Here is a 16297-nt window from a genome sequence, read left to right on the forward strand (position 1 = left end):
TATCACAGAAAGTACACAAACTCTAAGTAAATTCAGACACATAATTTGGCTCGTAGTTTGTAGCACCCTATTGCTATAGAACGTAAAATGACAAAGCATAGAAAAATTAAAGCATTTTTAAAATGTATTTTTATAAATAAATTAGCAAACGTTCATATATATACAAGTGATATTAAAGGTAGTAAAAACTGAACTTATCTATTCAGAGATGATATAATAAATTATTTCCTTTGGTAAGTACATATATTTTTAAAATAATAGATGATTTTTGTGATGAGTTGAATCACACAAATATACTGAGGTTTTTAGGAGACAACTCTATAATATTTCAATGAATCACTTAGCTCCCTTCTCAGAGGTAAATTCAGTTCTGACAAAAACTATAAGATCGACCAGGATGATTTCTGATTCCTGCACTTCAAATAGGTTTGATCATGCAGAAGAAGATTTTTTTAAACTAAATTTATGATTGACTTGAAATAGTCAAAGACTAGGTGTTTATACAGAGTGGAAACAAAATACAGAAAGAAAAAGTAGATAAGGACAGCAGAGTAGCCCTATTTAATGTGGGATAAAAAAAAGTGGTAAGTAAAAGCACAGATGACTCTACTTAACAAAGTCTAATTAAACTGCATGGAGAAAGACTTATGTTGCACCATCTTGACAAGCTTGGTTCACAGGTTTAGACTTTTAAAAAAATTAAATGAACTGACATTTGCATCATTTTGAAACTAGTAAATATTGTCTATTTCAGCCTCAGATGCCAGGAAACTCAACTAATTTGAAATAGGATTTAGTCTTTCAGGATCATATGAAGCTGTTTAAGACCTTTGGAACAATTATAATCTCCATGGCAACAAAATATTTTGCTAGTTTTTTGTTTAATACTGCTTTCACTGTATCTAGATCATGCCCAGTACATAGCAGATGTTCAATAAAATTTGATAATGTGTTCATCCTATCATTTATTATTCAACCATAGTTTATTGAGTAAGAATTCTTACCTAAGGATGTGCTTGGGTTGCAAAGTATAAATAAGGTCAATGAGCTTAGTGTGATGAAGCCAAAAAACAGGAAATACAACACATCTTGTTGCAACCTAGAGGAAACTGCTGAGTTTTATAGGAGTATCAAGGAATTCCTTTTCAATCTGCTTATAAGACAAGTTGGGGAGAAGCAGATTTGGGAGCTGGACATGGAAATGTGGATGAGTGTGAAGGTAGAGGAGCAGGGGTCAGACAGCCTAGGTTTTGATCCTAACCTTGTCCTTACTAGCTGGATGACCTTGGGCAAATTATTTGCTTTCCTCCCAATGATTCCTCATCTCTAGAGGATGGATACCAATCAATAATACCTTTCTAATTTATTTTGCTCTTTTATTTTAGAATTAAATGATCTAATGTATGTAAAAGACATAGAAATATTCTGACACATAGTAAGCACTCAGTAAAACATTGCCGTTGCTACTTTTCCATAACATTATTCTCATGATAGAAACCAGTAATATATTATATTGGCAGCATGTTTTATATATTGTTTGCTGATGATGCACATTATATTAGGGTTAAGTACTGAGATGATGGACTATTTCTCTTTGATTAAATAAGATCATACTCTGGAAGGAAGGAATCCTGGGGGAAATAATCGAAACATAAGAATACACAAAAAGTCTCCCATATATTCAAACTGTAGCCTACTAAAAGCAAATTAAATGACAATATCAATAGATGCAATTAGAAGTATAGACTTTAAAAACTGGATCTATATTTTATCCAAATATGTTTCAAAAAAAGCAGTTGGTCTCATTTTATTCTTAAGACAGAGAGGCAGGAGTAGATGTTTCAGAAAAGCCCAAATGAACTTTTTGGCCAACCCAATAGAAATGACAACAACCTCTGCAATCCCGTTTTCTTTCTTTCACCAGGGCAAGCTATTAAAATCTCACTAGTCTCTAGTTTCTTTATGTTTAAAATGTGGCTAGTAACACTTAGTTTATCTCAGAGCATTGAGTAAGAATCAAATGAGATAAAAGACATATTTTAAATACACTTGAAAAATGATAAATTAAGGCACACAAAGGCACAGATATAATGAAAAGTGTTAAACATTTTTTCAACATTTCATAGATAAATACATTTTATAGGCAATAAATAAATGATACAATTGACTAATTAATCTATACAGAAATTTTTCTGCTTGGAAAAAAAAAAGCTTTTCTACTGCCTTCAAGCTGGTTACAAACCCAAATAGCCACACCTCTCTTGCAATTGCTGCTGTATGGCAGCCACACTTTTCTTCAAAAATGGATTTTGTACCTATCCTTTATTAGTAGATCTTTTATTTTATGTCCCTGTGTGGTGACACTTTAAGAAACAAGACAGGATGTGAGTGAGAGGGGCCAATAATGTAACATTGCATTCTGGGAGGTTGATCCACCTGAGAAATACTGAATGTAGAGATAAATGCAGTCAAAACTTTAGTATCGTAAGAATGATGACGATTTTAGATTGTCAAGTAGATCAACTGGTAGTTATGGAGAGTGCAATTAAATAAGTGTGGGCAATACTAGTGTCACATTTCAACAGAATCCAATAAATGGACACTAATGGACTTAAGAAAACAAACTTGAAATTTTGAGACCCATCTCTCATCTTGGATATGAGTAAATCAGAAGGTACTAAACCAGACATATTTTGAAGAAAATTTTCAGAAAGCTATGAGAGTTTTGCTTTTATTTTGCTATTGTGCTTCCCTTCCCCTTGTTTATTATCAACTATTTAAAATGCACTTTAATTAAACAAAAAACCAAAAAAATAAGATTGGTTTCAACCTGCTTCACTTTTCATTAACTTTCCCTGGAACAAAATACTGGCAGCCTGGACATTGCTCCTCAACATTTCACTTCCCTGAAAATGAAATGGTCCCTTTCAATTCACATAATCTCATCACTTTTTAAAGTTGGGATAGTTAAAAATATAAAGTGGTAGAATAATTGTTTCTATTCCCTTTATACAGCTATCTTCTTTGTATATTAGTTCTCTGTTAATTTATCTTTGTCTGCTTTAAATTCATTTTATCAACCCATTCATCTACTTGGCACATTAATTTAAAAATTTCAAACTTGTCTACCCTGACATTCAATTCCTTGTCAAGTACACTTTTTTCCCCTTAATCCCCATATCTGACTGGGATCATTTTTCCTTCACTCTACAGAATTGTGTTGTAGTATAGGAATGCTGATGAAACATTACTTTTATTTTTGTTTGTTTTAAAGTATTATAAAATATCTTAATTTTTGAAGATTACTACTTGTAGAATTTTATATTTATTGCACTGCTTTAATGATATAATTCCACTGTCTTCTGGATTCCACTGATTTTGCTGAGAAGTCAGATGTCAGTTTTACTGGTTCTTAATTTAAAATACTGTCTTTAAAAAATTGTTTTCTTGTATATTTTCCCTGTTTTTCCCAAATATTTTACTATGATGTTTATAGATGTCATTTTATTTTCATTTATACTATTTGGTGTTCACAATGCTTTATGAATCTGTGTTTTGGTATCTTTCTTCAGTTTTAGAAAATTCATGGTGAATATATCTTCAGATATTACTTTACTCCATTTTCTTCTCTCCTTTTCCCCTATAAATCAAATTGTATGCAGGCTAAACTTTTTCACCACTTTGCACTTGTCTATAATGCTCCTTTCTGTGCTGCCTTATTCTTTCCTCTCTGTGTTTCATTTTGAATATTTTCCACTAGATAGCCTTAACTTCAGACTGGATTTGAAATAGGAAGGCCAGAAAACTTGAAGACAGGTTGAAAATAACTAGTCAAAGTGGAACAGAAAGAGAAAAAAGAGTGAGAAACAAAGAAGAATAGAGCATGGCTGATATGTGTTACATTAGCAAATGAAAAACTTGTATCTAGTATCTAACTAGTATCCAAGAAGGAGAGGAAAGATAGGATATATCAGAAGAACTTTTTGAAGAAATAAAGAGTTGGGGATTTCCAGATTGATGAAAGATATTATTGTACATGTGCAAGAAATTCAGCAAAACTCCAAGCAAATAATATACAAATAAAACCACACCCAGCATGTTATAAATTAATTATTTAAAACCAAAAAAGGATAAATCTTAAGGGACAAGGCTAAAAATACTCATTACATATAGTAGAACAACAAAACGAGTGACTAATGATGTCAACATCCCATCAGGGAAAACATAAATAAATAAAAAATAAAACATAAATAAATAGAAAATAAATACTAATTTTTAGCTACACTTTTATACTCAGTAAAAATATTGCTTAAATTTTAATGGATTTTAAAGGACATTTCCAGACAAAGCCTGAAAGTATTTGCATCTAGTACATGTACTATAATAAATGGTTAAACTAAATTCTTCAAGTGGAATGGAAAACTAACAGATAAAAAGCCAGATTTATATATGTGATGAAGACCCAGAAAAAGAATATCTCTAGGGAAATAACAGAACATCATTGTTTTAGTATTTGTATTTTTATATTTAGATTTTTTAAATTGTTAAAAACCTAGTGACTCTTTAGAGTAAAATATGTTAGAGGGCTTATAATACAGAAGGAAGTAAAATATAAGATGTCCACAAATATTTGAAGGGAAGTAAATATATTTTACTGTGATATGATTTGATGTTTTGTAAAATGATTATGAAATATCATATTATTATGTATTAATATCTCTAGCATAGCAAACTCAAAAATATATAGATAATAAGTCAATAAAGGGTACACTCACCACAAATAGGCAGAGGACAAAAACCAAAGAAATAAAAACAAAAACACTAATTTGAAGAGATACATGTACCCCAATATTCATAGCAGCATTATTTACAATTGCCAAGATATGGTAGCAGCCTAAGTGTCCATCAACAGATGAATGGATAAAGATATGGTATATATATACACACAATGGAATACTACTGAGCCATAAAAATGATCAGAATTTTGTCATTTGCAGCAACATGGATGGACTTGGAGAGCATTATGCTAAGTAAAACAAGTGAGACAGAGAGACAAATATGGTATGAGATGACTTATATGTGGAATCTAAAAGATACAACAAACTGGTGAATATTAAAAAAATAAGCAGACTCACAGATAAAGAGAATAAACTAGTGGCTACCAGTGGGAGAGGTGAAGGGTAATGTAGGGATAGGGGAGTGGGAGGTACAAACTATTGGGTGTAAGATAGGATCAAAGAGGTATTTTACAACATGGGGAATATAGCCAATATTTTGTAATAACTGTAAATGGAAAGTAACTTTTAAAAATTGTATAAAAAATTAAATTTTTTTTGAAAAAAAGGTATTGCCAGGAAAATAAGAGACAAGATTGTTAATGAAGAAGAATAAAATATTTAACCAGGAAACTTGTATAAAATTGTTCAAGAGGATGAACAAAAAAAAAATCAAAAACAAAAACAAATGGGATAAATTAAAACCAAATACCAAGACAGGAGTCTTAACCCAGATAAATCCATTATTAATTTTATATGTTTGAATTAAGATTCTTCATGAAAAGGCAAAGATTGTCATACCAGATGATGAAGTAAGACCACATTATATGTTGCTTATAAGAAACACATTAAAAAAAAAAAGACATAGTGGCTGAAACTAAAATGTTGAAAATTACATACTATGAAAACACTAAGCTAAAGTAGGCTGTAGTGGCTATAATAATACCTGACAAGGTAGATTTCAAGTCAAATGTATTACCAGAGTTAAAAAGGGTATTTTATAATTAAAGGAGGATCAATTATTCAAGAAGATCTAACAATCCTAAGTGTTTACCCACTAACAGAGCTATAAGATACTTGAAGAAAAATTGACAAAGCTAAAAATAGTAGACAAATCCATAATAAATGTTAAATATTTCAATAATGCTCTCTTAGTAATTGATAGAGAAAGTGTAAAAAAATGAGTAAAGATACATATATTTGATCAGTACTATCAACCAACTTAAGTTCTGTGGATCTAATTGACCTAACTGACATCTAAAGGACAAATACAACTTACCACTGAAGCTTAAATATTCCTCTCAAGTGTACATAGTAATTAACTAAGGTAATTAATAAGATGGACCATAAAAACAACTCTAAATTAGTATAATTTAAGCAGAGTCTACTTTCTGACCCATGTTTATTCCAAGTACTCTTTATTCTTTTGTGTAGATCCCTATTTCCATTTGGTTGTTACTTTCTTTTTGTCTGAAGAACAACATTTAACACTTTTTAGTATGGATCTCCTGGAGATAATTATCTCATATTTCATGTTATAAAATATTTATTTTGTTTCCATTTTAAATGATATTTAACTAGGTGTAGAATTCTACACTGGGGAGCATAGAGAAAAATGGAGCAGTAGTGGAAAAATGGAGCATAGAGAAAAATGGACCCTCAAACCTAAACGCAGGGAGAGAAGAAAAGGAGGGATAGAAAGAGCTTCAGCCTGTAATGCAGCTCTAACAAAGTATTGGCCAGGATGATCAGAGCCTCAGGATAAAGATGTCCCATTTAAGGAATCACATATTAGGCAGGAATATGTATCATAGCTCAAGTACATGAACCATGTTCAGTCATTGGCTGGGAGTAGTCTGGGAAGAGTGTGGTTTGATAAAATGTTCTGGAAGATCCTTAAGTTATGGCAATTGGAGGCTCTCAAGTAACTTTACTCTTTCCAACACAGATTCTCTCTTGAAGAGAGTTCTGAGTGGAGCACTCCCCTGGCTGCCAGAGACATCTTTATCCTGATATAGAGTATATTTGATAAGGCTACAACAAATATCTTCCTTACGATGGAAGATCGAATACTTTCCCCTTGAGCTCAGGAACAAGACTGTCTGCTTTCTATTCAGCATTGTATCAGAAGTGTATATATATATATATATATATATATATACACACACACACACACACACATATATACTTATGCTATATGTATTATATATTAATATAAAGGTATATTACATCTGACTTTTGAAGGATGCAGTATTCTCTCATATCTTTAAGGATAATAGTAGTATTTCTTCCCCATAAATAAATTGATTCTCTCAAGTTGCTTTGGTTTGTTTTCATATTATTTTGTTTCCTGGTGATCTTGATCAATCATCTTATGTATAAGATAGGGATACTAAAAAGCAAGGTCAACTAACAGGTGTGTGGGAATACTTGGCCTCTCTATCCTTACTGTAGATTGATCTTGCTGGCACTTATTGTAGAAATCACTGGTGATAATATTTTTTATTTATTTATTTTTTCATTTGCTTGGACTTCCCATATATTGTAGAGAAGATAATGTCCGTCTCCTGCCTTAAGTGTGAACACCTTTGTCCCAGTTAGAATACCAAATAGCAGAAAAAGCCCTTGGGTGTTCCTTAATCCTCATGTGATCGTCTCCCAAGCTTCAACTTTTCCTCCAAGAAAGATAATTTATATTTTACACTCTAGAGTATAATTCTGAGTCTTCTCTTAAGTAGGGAAGTTACAATCTCCTGCCTGCTTGGAATGGGGGGAGGATACTTGGGTATAATTTCTTCTCAATTAGACTTTCAACCAGTCCACCTGCTGTAAAGGTCACCTTCCTTTACCTTTCAGAGTTTACTGCCACCAATTAGTATGGCTTCTGGAAGCTCTATGGGGATAAGTTTACTTCATTCTTAAATTTCCCCACTGCTAAATTAAGGTTCTGTCTTCCCAAGCTTACTGCATGTAAGCAGAAGGCACTGTTATCTCTTTAATCCTTTTAGACATTTAGGCTATATGTATGTATACATGTGTGTGCAGTTTTTCTGTCATCCCATGATCTCATGCTCTTGGGTTTTACTTTGAGGTTTTAAATCCAATAGCTTGAGTTCTCCTGGTGCTTGTGACTGATGACTTTCACTTACTATGAACTTTGTAATTTCTGATTTTGAGCTTGTGAGCTCATCTTAATCTGGCCTCTTTTGATTTTCCCCTTTATAAATCCTACATGGACCAATGTGTCCCTCCAGAGAAATTTTGCATTTGATTTCTAGACTCCCTAGGATTTTCATGACACCAGGATCATTTTGTAATTGCTACTTTCTCAGCTTAGGATATCCCCATATTATGAGCATAGTGTAAATTCACATTCAAACACATCAAAGTTGCAGGGCTACTCTTTCGAGAATTGTTGCCCCACACAGAGTTATGACAAAGGCAAGCTTAATTTTCTCTGGTGGCAGATTTAGTTAGTTCCCTTACCACTAATACTAAAGGCCTTTGACAGAATCTACTCTATAGGAATTTTGTAGGCCTGAAAGCACAGTACTCAAACCATCACTATTTCAATAATTTCACAGAACTGTTGCTGTATCATCTTATTTACCTCTGTCTAGTGCTCAGTGCATTCTTCACTTCTGGCATTTAGAATCACCCCCCCCCCTTTTTTTTTTTTTTGCAAACTATTGCATAAAATTTTAAATCATTTTATCTATAATCTAGTTTTTCAGAATAAAAATAAATAATTGCAATTCTATTACTGAAGTCCACCACACAATTTAAGTAATGTTATAAAGAAACCATAATTTATATTTCTTAATAGTGATATATGTTCAAGATAAAGAACTTACTAAATAGGACTGGGGTGTATTTCCTTTTTCAGTATCCTTTATGAAAATCTCTAAGCTTTTAGTGCTACTATATTTGTTCACATCTCAATCAATCCTTTAGAACTATATTTACATTGGTTATTGGTTTGCTGCACTAGGCAAAGATTTTCTCAGTCCTCAAAATAAACTCTGTTTTTTTCTATCTTCTCATCTACCAGGTGGAAATATTCTAATGTGTCTTAAGTTATATCTTTTTGCTTGACATTGTGCTCCCAGCTTATCCTTTAGCGGATTCTCTGTAATAAACCAAGAAACAATTTCTAGCTTTACCTACTTTCATGCACCTCCTTAGGAATTCAGCATTAGAGGTCTGGTTGATTTGTGAGGCTGTCTTTTTCAGCCTCACAAATGATGGTGATGGATGGCTCATAGTGACACTTTGAAGCTACTCAAGAAGCTGAATGTGACATCCATGGCAAGCCTGTGTTCACAGCAGGAGAGATCTTGTGCTCAGCTCTGCTCTATTGACCCTTCACTCAATTTGTCCTTTCATTCTATAAGCCATAATTCAGAAATAGATACTGGCTTTCTCTGTTTTTCAAGTATCTACCACTTGCCAAATAATATACACAAGACAAGTTTGCCCAGGAAGAAACTTGTATAATTTAATGACTGATTCATAACAGAAGTCACTATATTGTTAAGGGTTTTCTTCCAGGTGTATAATATAAAACACATCAGTTCATCAATTATGTTCAAGAAAGTGTGTGTGTATATATCTCCTTAGGAAATTACATATATATATATATATATATATATATATATATATATATATAGCATGTGTGTGCATGTCGATTTACTCTGTGAATTCATAGTTTCATGGGTTAAATATCATCAATATTCTGACATTTAAGAATTTATATTTCAAGCCTTATTTCCTCTCCACTCATATAATCCAACTGTCTATTCAATATTTATATCCAACTGTCCAATCAGTATGTGATAGAAAGCTCAAATTTTCTACTTTCAAAACTTACTGGCTTTATATCTCATTTTTTGTTCTATACCACTCTTCTCCATTTCAGGTGGTCCCATCATTTCTGTTGCTCAGGTGAAAAATACTGAAGTTTTCCTTGACTCTTGTTTATCATAGTGCCATATCCAATCATTCATTAACTCCTGTTTACATTTCGTCAACATATGTCTAAAATCTAAAACTTCTCAATACCCCCACAAATTGAGACAACTGACAAACCTCAATTGTCTCTCACATGAATTATTGTAATAGCTTCCTAAGTGTTCTTAGTTTTACTTTTTCATGCTTCCTTCCTACTGCATATTATCAATACTTGAACCAGAGTAAATTTTTAATAAGTCAGATTATATTGCTGCTCTGCTAAAAAGTCTATGGCTCCCTATGTCTCTAGTATAAAATAATAGCTAAGAACAATCTTATTATGTTGGCAGCATTATCACAATTTTACAAATGGAGTAACTAAAGCACAAAAGGGTCATTTTCTTGACCCATACTCTCTGGCTAATAATGGTAGTATATGATTTGAGGTCAGGAAGTCTTTTTGCAGAGTCTACGCTTCCAACCATGATAATATGTTATCTCTCAGTAGCAGGTACCTAAGAAGCCCTAAATGTTTGCACCCATTCTCTCCCTACTTCCCACTGACTTCTCTTACTTCATTCTCCTTTTAGTTTCCCATTTGTTCAAACTGAACTTGAGATTCCCCAAAGATTCCAGGCATAATTCTGCATCAGGCCCTCCTCCTGCACTGGCTCTTCCCTCCTACTAGAGCTTTCCTGTACCAGAAATTCATTTGGATCACACTCTTATCACATAACTTCACTCAAATGTTACCTTCTCACTCAGATCTATCCTGCCTTTATTGAAAATTTCAACATCCCCCTCCCCTGGCCTTACACCACTATAGATCCACACAAAACCTATCACCATAGGTTTTGTCCATTAACCTATCACCCTCTAATTAGTTGCACTTAGTTTATTTTGGTGTCATGTAGAAAAAAACAGAGAGGAAAATAAAATTACTAATTTAGGAAATAATAAAAGTTAAATTTTATGTATCTTAATCACTCTTTAATTTATGGGTAGCCTTTTCCTCGAGTTTACTGTGAAATATTTACTAAGAATTCTAAATTGTGATAAGTGAAAGCACTTGAATTTGTACTGCAAAGCTAAGGATAGACTGAGGTAGAAATTTCTAATTTTTTAAGGCTGACTCTGGCAACAAAATAAACTAAATATAATGAACATTAACAATTGACATCTTTATTACCATTATCAGGCTCACTGTTATTTCTCCTCCAAACAGTTTTTACTGTATATAATTCCTTTCATAAAAGATGAAAGCATTTTGAAAATAGGCTATTAACAAATATTTATTGAGCACTTCCTAAATCTTAATATGTTAAATAAGATCTCAGTCATCACAAATGTTTGAGGTTTTTTTATCCCATATTTTTATAAATAAGTAATTCAATTTACAGAGTTTAAATGTCTCACTGAAGTTTATCCAGTTAGTAAGTGACTTATGCAGAATATAAATTCAATATTTTCTTCCACTAGAGAATGAGCTCATTGCCCACTGACATCCCCAAATTTCTCCCACCCATTCTCATTACTGAGAAATGAAAACCCATGTGTACATATCAGTTAACCTAAGAATATTTATTACTGTGGCTAGTGTCATTTCACAATGTCCATTTTCCTAAATGTTTTAAAATATTAGCCTAAGTCTAATATAATTATTACCTTTTCTACTGATTTAGTTGCTTCCCAGGAAGTCAAATGTGTTTTTATGTACACTGACATAATTTATAAAGAAGAGATCAAATGCAGGGCAGTCTGTGCTGGCAGTCACACACACAATTACAGAAATGTAATTAATTCCTGCTCATTTTTATACACTTCTTATGCTCTGAAATTCTTTTGAGGTTGGCTTTTCCCCAGGTATATAGTTTATGGTCTCTGATATTCAAGGATGTTCTTTGTCAAACTATATCGTCTCAAGTAAGTTTACTTATGTGGATTGAAGTTTGTAAAGCAGAATGACTTTCAGCTTCCACATCATTTCTTGAATGCTACCATAAATTAGTTTGTAATAGAGTTAAATATTTCTTGAACGGACTAATATCTAGACATTCATTTTTAGCATAAAAGAGACTCTCCATCCTTCCCTTGTATATTCTCTACTGATAGTTTGCATTTGAATTTACTTTATAACATCTGTGTAAATAAGATTTTTTAAATAAAATTTGAAGAAAACAGAGAATTGAGATTTAAGATTAACATGTTTCAACTACTTTTTAAAGTAGTTGAATAAGAAAGAAGCTGTAATATCTTCTTAAAAAATAATATTGAGAAACAGGCTAAAACATGTTGGATAACATTACAGGGAATGATATTCAGAACCAAATCAATATAAGACAGTTGTAATGCCTCAAAAATGTTTTTGTTAATTTTTTTAAAAATTGTGAAAAAAGAAATAGTAAAACTCGAATATTAAATTAGCCATACAACTGCCTAACTTCAACTGACCTGTAATTTGCTTTTTTATAACATGGAAATAATAATGCCTGCCTGTCCTTCCTCACAAAAATTTTACAACATCAAAGCTGTTGACAAATATGAAAATATAAACTACTATGGAGAAATTAAACCTCCTTAATCTATCTGTTTTGCCCTTTTTGATTTGGCCTACCCCTATATTACCATCCTCACCTCCAAACACATTCTATTCAACGAAGTAGGCTATTGTAATTTTATTATATTATGTACTGTTACCACAACCAGTTGGAAACTTTCACACCTTCTAGCCTGTACTCCTATTTCCCATTGAAAGTGTTTCTTCATCTGAATTTATCTCTCTTCTACTCATTTCTGTAGCCTATTCTGTATCAGTCAGTGTACAGACAAGAGAACTAAAACATCTTCTGGATGTTTCAAGCACATAAACATTTAGTCACAAATTATTTTAGATGGCCTAAAATTGCAAAAAGGAAAAACAAAGATTTCATAGAAATGTGGAAGATGCTACCATCCTAGCTGGAGCCCACTAGTCTACATTTTCATCTGGAGCCTCCCCTGTTGTACTGCCAATGGTGTTGCAGCCCACAGTTTCCTAGAGGTACCCAAATCTGCTGATTCTTCTACTGCAGTCAGAGTGAGAAATGACCCTTTCTCTTTTATATTCCCTTATTTCCTATCAGGGAATCCCAATAACAGCAACTGAGTAGAAAATAGCTGTTGAGGGAATCTAGGCAGTGTGGTTTTTAGGTCCCCTGTGAAACTGTGGAGAGCTAAGGAGGATGGGAACAGAACTTGGAACCAATATACAATATTTGTCAGAGTGCCTGTACTAATTGTCTAGGGCTGTTGTTACAAAGTATTACAGATTGTATGGCCTTAAACAACAGAAATTTATTTTCTCACCATTCTGAAGACCAAAACTTCAAAACCAAAGTGTCGGCAGGGTTAGTTCTTTCTGAGAGCTGTGAGGGAAGTTTCTGTTCTAGAGCTTTCTCCTTGACCTGTAGATGGCTGTCTTCTTCCTATGTCTCTTCACATTATCTTCCCTCTGTGTGTGTATGTCCAACTTTTCCCTTCTATATTGGATTAGGGCCCATCCTAATGACCTCATTTTAATTTTATTAAGTCTACAAAGATCCTATCTCCAGATCAAGTCACACTCTGAGATACTGCAGTTTAGGACTTCAACATATGAACATTAGGGAAACATAATTCAACCCATAAGAGTGTCCTAATATGGCAACTACATAAATGATTCATAGCCCATATGGGAATTTATTGAACTTTTCTATTTGTATGTTTTTTTCCCACTACTCTAGGAGGAATCTTGTTTTCTCTTTTAACTTTGTCTAGTAGCTAGCTGCTTGGCACATCAGAGTCTCAATATATGTCAGCTGGTCAATCGTTATAGATTAATGGAGCTAAACATTTAATGTTACATTAAAGGCTTCCAAAACTACAAGTCAGTTTGCATTTCAAAATTATTCAACATTGCTTTCCTATGTTGACTCTTCCATTAATTTGCTCACTATCAATCTATTGATATTCTATACATCAGACACTGATTTTACAAGACACTGAAATGTTACACACTGAAGATAGAAATTCAGATAAATGTGTTACTCCTTCGGAAAGCTGATATTCAACAGGAAGACAGAACTAAATCAACAATATTCTCAAAGCTTAATAACTGCTCTTAGAAAAATCCCATGCTCTGGGAGTAAAGGTGCACTGATTAGAGAGCTGATCTTTCTACAGTACTCATTTCAACTCCCAAATATTGATCATGATGCTCATCCCACCACTAACACCCTTCGCATTACTCTCTACCTATCTAATATATATCCATCAATACTTAAGTTATCTGTCCCTCTGTCTCTATAAACTAATACATGCTAAGTTCCCTACCACAGTGCCTGGAACTTTCTTTCTACATTTCTCTCCATTCCTCTCTCCTGTCTTCCATTCTGCTTCATCCTCTCTTCCTCTATTTCTTTCATTTATCACTTCATTTCAGCAAATTCATAACAATTACATCCAGCTTTGCTAAAACCTGACATACATGTTGATTAAAATTAATGTGCTATCCAAAATAATGCCGTCAAAACCACAAGCTTTTGGGGAAAATAGAATTTAGATTTATATCTGAATATTTATAATCAGAATTTTATAGTGTATTTTCTTTTATGCCTTGTATAGTAAGACTTGCATATATACACTTATTTTTAATGTCAGTAATTAACTCATTGAGTCCTTCTGTTGCATTTTTTTTTTATTTTTTCAGTACTTGGGCCTCTCACTGCTGCGGCCTCTCCCGTTGCGGAGCACAGGCTCCGGACGCAAAGGCCCAGCGGCCACGGCCCACGGGCCCAGCCGCTCCACAGCAGGCGGGATCCTCCTGGACCGGGGCACGAACCCGCATTCCCTGCATCGGCAGGTGGACTCTCAACCACTGCGCCACTAGGGAAGCCCTTCTTGCATTATTTAATCAATTTTTTTTAATAAGAATACTAATTTAAAAATTCTATAACCATATATGTCCATTACATTACATTAAATTGTAGTGTTCTGAAATGCTCTTTTTGTACAGATTTGAGAAAACTCATTTCTGGTCACAATTCTTTCCTCCCAGAGTAAGCCACCTAGAATGCACTGTGCTCATATTAATTTGTCCATGTGCTATTATCTTTCCTATATGCATATTGGATAAATCTGAAAGCAAAGTATGAATAAATTGAGAAAAAGTAAATTATGTTTGTTAAGAGGATTGGCATTCATAACTGCTGTCATCACCATCACTGTTATATAGTTATCCAGACAGACAGAATCCACCTAAAATTTGTAAGGATGCAAGACACAGAGAAGATATCATAGATTCCAATACCTTTGTGAAACACTGAAAAGGGTAGACAAATATCATAAAGCATGCCCATTACTTTATGCCAATGGGGGCAGAAATATTCTAATATACATGATTTACTTGTGGAAAAGTTCCAGACTACATATAAAAACAATTGATTAGGGCTTCCCTGGTGGCGCAGTGGTTGAGAGTCTGCCTGCTGATGCAGGGGACACGGGTTCGTGCCCCGGTCTGGGAAGATCCCACATGCCGCAGAGCGGCTGGGCCTGTGAGCCATGGCCGCTGAGCCTGCGCATCCGGAGCCTGTGCTCTGCAACGGGAGAGGCCCCAACAGTGAGAGGCCCGTGTACTGCCAAAAAAACAAAAAACAAAAAACAAATGATTAATTTATTTAAAAAAAACCTGAGACATTGGATTTGAAATCATGAATAAAATCACAAAAATATCCATTAAAACATAAACATAGTAATATGTTGTCTTTCAGATAGAGATGGAGATAGATGACCAATATCAAGGCTAAATGTAAACACATATGATCTTTTGAATTAATATAATGTGATTTGAATTAATCATAATATTTGAATAGTATAACATTGAACTCCATTATGAATAAATATTTAACTAAATTACTGAGAAATTTGGAATGCCAATTGTTGAATTGTTTTCTTGTGCCATGTGTTTATGCTACATATGAGAGGGCTTTGCATTTAGGTATGAAAAAATGACTTGAAAAATGCCCACTAAGATTTTACAAAAAAATATATTGTACTTAGGTCCCTGTGCATGAATCTCTGTGTAGGCCTGTGTGTGTGTATGTGTGCACGTGCCCATACACTTACACACTTGTCTGGCATTTCCTATTATGTCAGAATTCAGAGTAACCCAAACATCTAATAGAACAATTTGTTACCTTGGTAGAATATAAAAGCATTAATGCTCATTCTTAGCTTTTTTTGATTTGTATTACTGCTTATTCTAAATATTTATATTAAACTTTTATAGCATTTTTCTACTCTTTAAATGGCTAAAACATAGCCAATTAATACTTTACACAGAATGAAAAATTTATAATATTTAATATAGTCTAGTATTTGTACGCTGTGTTTTTATTTTATAGGCATGTTATTTTCTTATTTTGTTCAAATATTATTTTGATTCATATTTATTCTTTAAAATTTGAAAGCAATACCCAATTACATTTGTTGAAATATATACTTCTCATAATTTTGAATAATTTTGATTAATTTTGAGTTACTTCAGAGCTAAGTAA

This window comes from Grampus griseus (genome assembly GCF_964374135.1).
Source record: "Grampus griseus genome assembly, chromosome: 11".
Classification (NCBI taxonomy): Eukaryota; Metazoa; Chordata; class Mammalia; order Artiodactyla; family Delphinidae; genus Grampus; species Grampus griseus.